Source organism: Calliopsis andreniformis, unplaced genomic scaffold, assembly GCF_051401765.1.
Source record: "Calliopsis andreniformis isolate RMS-2024a unplaced genomic scaffold, iyCalAndr_principal scaffold0046, whole genome shotgun sequence".
Taxonomy (NCBI): Eukaryota; Metazoa; Arthropoda; class Insecta; order Hymenoptera; family Andrenidae; genus Calliopsis; species Calliopsis andreniformis.
This window is the reverse complement of record NW_027480455.1, coordinates 887113-893106: the sequence shown is the minus strand read 5'-3', so window position 1 is coordinate 893106 and position 5994 is coordinate 887113.

Below are 5994 nucleotides of genomic sequence, written 5' to 3'. Positions count from 1 at the left end.
ACATCAATACTCAACCCCCAGTCCTCGTCCTCAATCCACAACCCTCAATCCTCAATCCTCAATCCTCAATCCTCAATCTTAATCTTTAACCCTCAGTACGCAATCTTCAATCCTCAATCCTCAATCCTCAATCCACAATCCTCAATCTTCAATACCCAATACTCAGTCTTCAATCCTCCATCATCAATCCTCAATCCTCAATCCTCAATCCTCAATCCTCAATCGTCAATCTTCAATCCTCAATGCTCAATCCTCAATCCTCAATCTTCAATCCTCAATCCTCAATCCTCAATATTCAATCCTCAATCCTCAATCCTCAATCCTCAATCCTCATTCTTCGATCCTCAATACCCAATCCTCAATCTTCAATCCTCAATCCTCAATCCTCAATTCTCAATCCTCAATCCTCTGTCCTTAGTCCTCAAGCCTCAATCCTCAACCCTCAGCCCTCATCCTGAATCCTCAATCCTCAATCCTCAATCCTCAATCATCAAACCTCAATACTCAATCTTCAATCCTCAATCCTCAGTCCTCAAACCTCAATTCTGAATCCTCAATACTGAATCCTCAATCTTCAGCCCTCAGTCCTCAACATTCAGTTGTCAATCCTCAATCCTCAATAGAATATCCTCAATTTACAGTTTTCAATACTCAATACTCAATGTGCAATCTTCAAATCTCTATCCAGAAACATAAATTCTCATCACTCAACCCTCAACACTCAGTACTCAATGTTCAACACTGATTCCTCATACCCTCAATCTTTAATCATCAATATTCAATCTTCAATCCTCAATCATCAATCCTCAATCCTCAATCCTCAATCCTCAATCCTCAATCCTCAATCCTCAATCTTCAATACTCAATACTCAATCTTCAATCCTCAATCCTCAATCCTCAATCCTCAATCCTCAATCCTCAATCCTCAATCGTCAATCTTCAATCCTCAATACTCAATCGTCAATACTCAATCCTCAATACTCAATACTCAATCCTCATTCTTCAATCCTCAATACCCAATCCTCAATCTTCAATCCTCAATCCTCAATCCTCAATCCTCAATCCTCAATCTTCAATCCTCAAACCTCAATCCTCAATCCTCAATCCTCAATCTTCAATCCTCAATACTCAATCTTCAATCCTCAGTCATCAATCCTCAATCCTCAATCCTCAATCCTCAATCCTCAATCGTCAATCTTCAATCATCAATACTCAATCTTCAATCCTCAATCCTCAATCCTCAATCCTCAATCCTCATTCTTCAATCCTCAATACCCAATCCTCAACCTTCAATCCTCAATCCTCAATCCTCAATCCTCAATCCTCAATCCTCAATCCTCAATCTTCAATCCTCAGTCCCAAATCCTCAATCTTCAATACTCACTCCTCAATCCTCAATCTTCAATCCTCAATACTCAGTCTTCAATCCTCAATCCTTAATCCTCAATCCTCAATCCTCAATCCTCATTCGTCAATCCTCAATACTCAATCCTCAATCTTCAATCCTCAATCCTCAATACTCAATCCTCAATCCTCAATCCTCAATCCTCAATCTTCAATCCTCAATACTCTATCTTCAATCCTCAATCCTCAATCCTCAATCCTCAATCCTCAATCCTCAATCTTAATCTTCAATCCTCAGCACTCAATCTTCAATCCTCAATCCTCAATCCTCAATCCTCAATCCTCAATCCTCAATCTTCAATCCTCAATACGCAATCCTCGATCTTCAATCCTCAATCCTCAATCCTCAATCCTCAATCCTCAATCCTCAATCTTAATCTTCAATCCTCAGTACGCAATCTTCAATCCTCAATCCTCAATCCTCAATCCTCAATCCTCAACCCTCAATCTTCAATACTCAATACTCAATCTTCAATCCTCAATCCTCAATCCTCAATCCTCAATCCTCAATCGTCAATCTTCAATCCTCAATACTCAATCGTCAATACTCAATCCTCAATACTCAATCCTCAATACTCAATCGTCAATCTTCAATCCTCAATACCCAATCTTCAATCCTCAATCCTCAATACTCAATACTCAATCGTCAATCTTCAATCCTCAATACCCAATCCTCAATCTTCAATCCTCAATCCTCAATCCTCAATCCTCAATCCTCAATATTCAATCCTCAATACTCAATCCTCAATCCTCAATCCTCAATCTTCAATCCTCAATACTCAATCTTCAATCCTCAATCCTTAATCCTCAAACCACAATACTCAATCGTCAATCTTCAATCCACAATACTCAATCTTCAATCCTCAATCCTCAATCCTCAATCCTCAGTCCTCATTCTTCAATCCTCAATACCCAATCCTCAATCTTCAATCCTCAATCCTCAATTCTCAATCCTCAATCCTCAATCCTCAATCCTCAATCTTCAATCCTCAGTCCCAAATCCTCAATCTTCAATACTCACTCCTCAAACCTCAATCTTCAATCCTCAATACTCAGTCTTCAATCCTCAATCCTCAATCCTCAATCCTCAATCCTCAATCCTCATTCGTCAATCCTCAATACTCAATCCTCAATCTTCAATCCTCAATCCTCAATACTCAATCCTCAATCCTCAATCCTCAATCCTCAATCTTCAATCCTCAATACTCAAACTTCAATCCTCAATCCTCAATCCTCAATCCTCAATCCTCAATCCTCAATCCTCAATCTTAATCTTCAATCCTCAGCACTCAATCTTCAATCCTCAATCCTCAATCCTCAATCCTCAATCCTCAATCTTCAATCCTCAATACGCAATCCTCGATCTTCAATCCTCAATCCTCAATCCTCAATCCTCAATCCTCAATCCTCAATCTTAATCTTCAATCCTCAGTACGCAATCTTCAATCCTCAATCCTCAATCCTCAATCCTCAATCCTCAATCTTCAATACTCAATACTCAATCTTCAATCCTCAATCCTCAATCCTCAATCCTCAATCCTCAATCGTCAATCTTCAATCCTCAATACTCAATCGTCAATACTCAATCCTCAATACTCAATCCTCAATCCTCAATCGTCAATCTTCAATCCTCAATACCCAATCTTCAATCCTCAATCCTCAATACTCAATACTCAATCGTCAATCCTCAATCCTCAATCCTCAATCCTCAATCTTCAATCCCCAATACTCAATCTTCAAACCTCAATCCTCAGTCCTCAAACCTCAATTCTGAATCCTCAATTCTGGATCCTCAATCTTCAGTCCTCAGTCCTCAACAATCAGTTGTCAATCCTCAATCCGCAATAGAATATCCTCAATTCACAGTTTTCAATACTCAATACTCAATCTGCAATATTCAAATCTCTATCCACAAACATCAATTCTCATCACTCAACCCTGAACTCTCAGTCCTCAGTGTTCAATCCTCAATCTTCAATTCTCAATCTTCAATCCTCAATACTGAATCTTCAATACTCAATCCCCAATACTCAATCCTCAATCCTCAATCCTCAATTCTCAATCCCCAGTCCTCATTCTCCAATCCTCAATCCTCAATCCTCAATCCTCAATCCTCAATCCTCAATTTTCAATCCTCAATCTTCAATACCCAATATTCAATATTCAATCCTCCATCCTCAATCCTCAATCGTCAGTCTTCAATCCTCCATACTCAATCTTCAATCCTCAGGCCTCAATCCTCAATCCTCAATCCTCAAACTTCAATCCTCAATACTCAATTTGCAATCTTCAATCCTCAATCCTCAATCCTCAATCCTCATTCTTCAATCCTCAATCCTCAATCCTCAATCCTCAATCCTCAATTTTCAATCCTCAATACTCAATCTTCAATCCTCAATCCTCAACCCTCAATCGTCAGTCTTCAATCCTCAATATTCAATCTTCAATCCTCAATCCTCAATCCTCAATCCTCAAACCTCAATCTTCAATCCTCAATACTCAGTCTTCAATCCTCAATCCTCAATCCTCAATCCTCAATCCTCAATCCTCATTCGTCAATCCTCAATACTCAATCCTCAATCTTCAATCCTCAATCCTCAATACTCAATCCTCAATCCTCAATCCTCAATCCTCAATCTTCAATCCTCAATACTCAAACTTCAATCCTCAATCCTCAATCCTCAATCCTCAATCCTCAATCCTCAATCCTCAATCTTAATCTTCAATCCTCAGCACTCAATCTTCAATCCTCAATCCTCAATCCTCAATCCTCAATCCTCAATCTTCAATCCTCAATACGCAATCCTCGATCTTCAATCCTCAATCCTCAATCCTCAATCCTCAATCCTCAATCCTCAATCTTAATCTTCAATCCTCAGTACGCAATCTTCAATCCTCAATCCTCAATCCTCAATCCTCAATCCTCAATCTTCAATACTCAATACTCAATCTTCAATCCTCAATCCTCAATCCTCAATCCTCAATCCTCAATCGTCAATCTTCAATCCTCAATACTCAATCGTCAATACTCAATAATCAATACTCAATCCTCAATCCTCAATCGTCAATCTTCAATCCTCAATACCCAATCTTCAATCCTCAATCCTCAATACTCAATACTCAATCGTCAATCCTCAATCCTCAATCCTCAATCCTCAATCTTCAATCCCCAATACTCAATCTTCAAACCTCAATCCTCAGTCCTCAAACCTCAATTCTGAATCCTCAATTCTGGATCCTCAATCTTCAGCCCTCAGTCCTCAACAATCAGTTGTCAATCCTCAATCCGCAATAGAATATCCTCAATTCACAGTTTTCAATACTCAATACTCAATCTGCAATATTCAAATCTCTATCCACAAACATCTATTCTCATCACTCAACCCTGAACTCTCAGTCCTCAGTGTTCAATCCTCAATCTTCAATTCTCAATCTTCAATCCTCAATACTGAATCTTCAATTCTCAATCCCCAATACTCAATCCTCAATCCTCAATCCTCAATTCTCAATCCCCAGTCCTCATTCTCCAATCCTCAATCCTCAATCCTCAATCCTCAATCCTCAATCCTCAATTTTCAATCCTCAATCATCAATACCCAATATTCAATATTCAATCCTCCATCCTCAATCCTCAATCGTCAGTCTTCAATCCTCCATACTCAATCTTCAATCCTCAGGCCTCAATCCTCAATCCTCAATCCTCAAACTTCAATCCTCAATACTCAATTTGCAATCTTCAATCCTCAATCCTCAATCCTCAATCCTCATTCTTCAATCCTCAATCCTCAATCCTCAATCCTCAATCCTCAATTTTCAATCCTCAATACTCAATCTTCAATCCTCAATCCTCAATCCTCAACCCTCAATCGTCAGTCTTCAATCCTCAATATTCAATCTTCAATCCTCAATCCTCAATCCTCAATCCTCAATCCGCAATCTTCAATCCTCAATACTCAATCTGCAATCTTCAATCCTCAATCCTCAATCTTCAATCCTCATTCTTCAATCCCCAATCCTCAATCCTCAATCCTCAATCCTCAATTTTCAATCCTCAATACTCAATCTTCAATCCTCAATCCGCAATCCTCAACCCTCAATCGTCAGTCTTCAATCCTCAATATTCAATCTTCAATCCTCAATCCTCAATCCTCAATCCTCAATCCGCAATCTTCAATCCTCAATACTCAATCTGCAATCTTCAATCCTCAATCCTCAATCTTCAATCCTCATTCTCCAATCCTCAATCCTCAGTCCTCAAACCTCAATACTCAATCCTCAGTCCTCAATCGTCAATCTTCAATCCTCAATACCCAATCTTCAATCCTCAATCCTCAATACTCAATACTCAATCGTCAATCTTCAATCCTCAATACCCAATCCTCAATCTTCAATCCTCAATCCTCAATCCTCAATCCTCAATCCTCAATCCTCAATCCTCAATCCTCAATATTCAATCCTCAATCCTCAATCCTCAATCCTCAATCCTCAATCTTCAACCCTCATTACTCAATCTTCAATCCTCAGTCCTCAATCCTCAATCCTCAATCCTCATTTTTCAATCCTCAACACCCAATACTCAATCTTCAATCC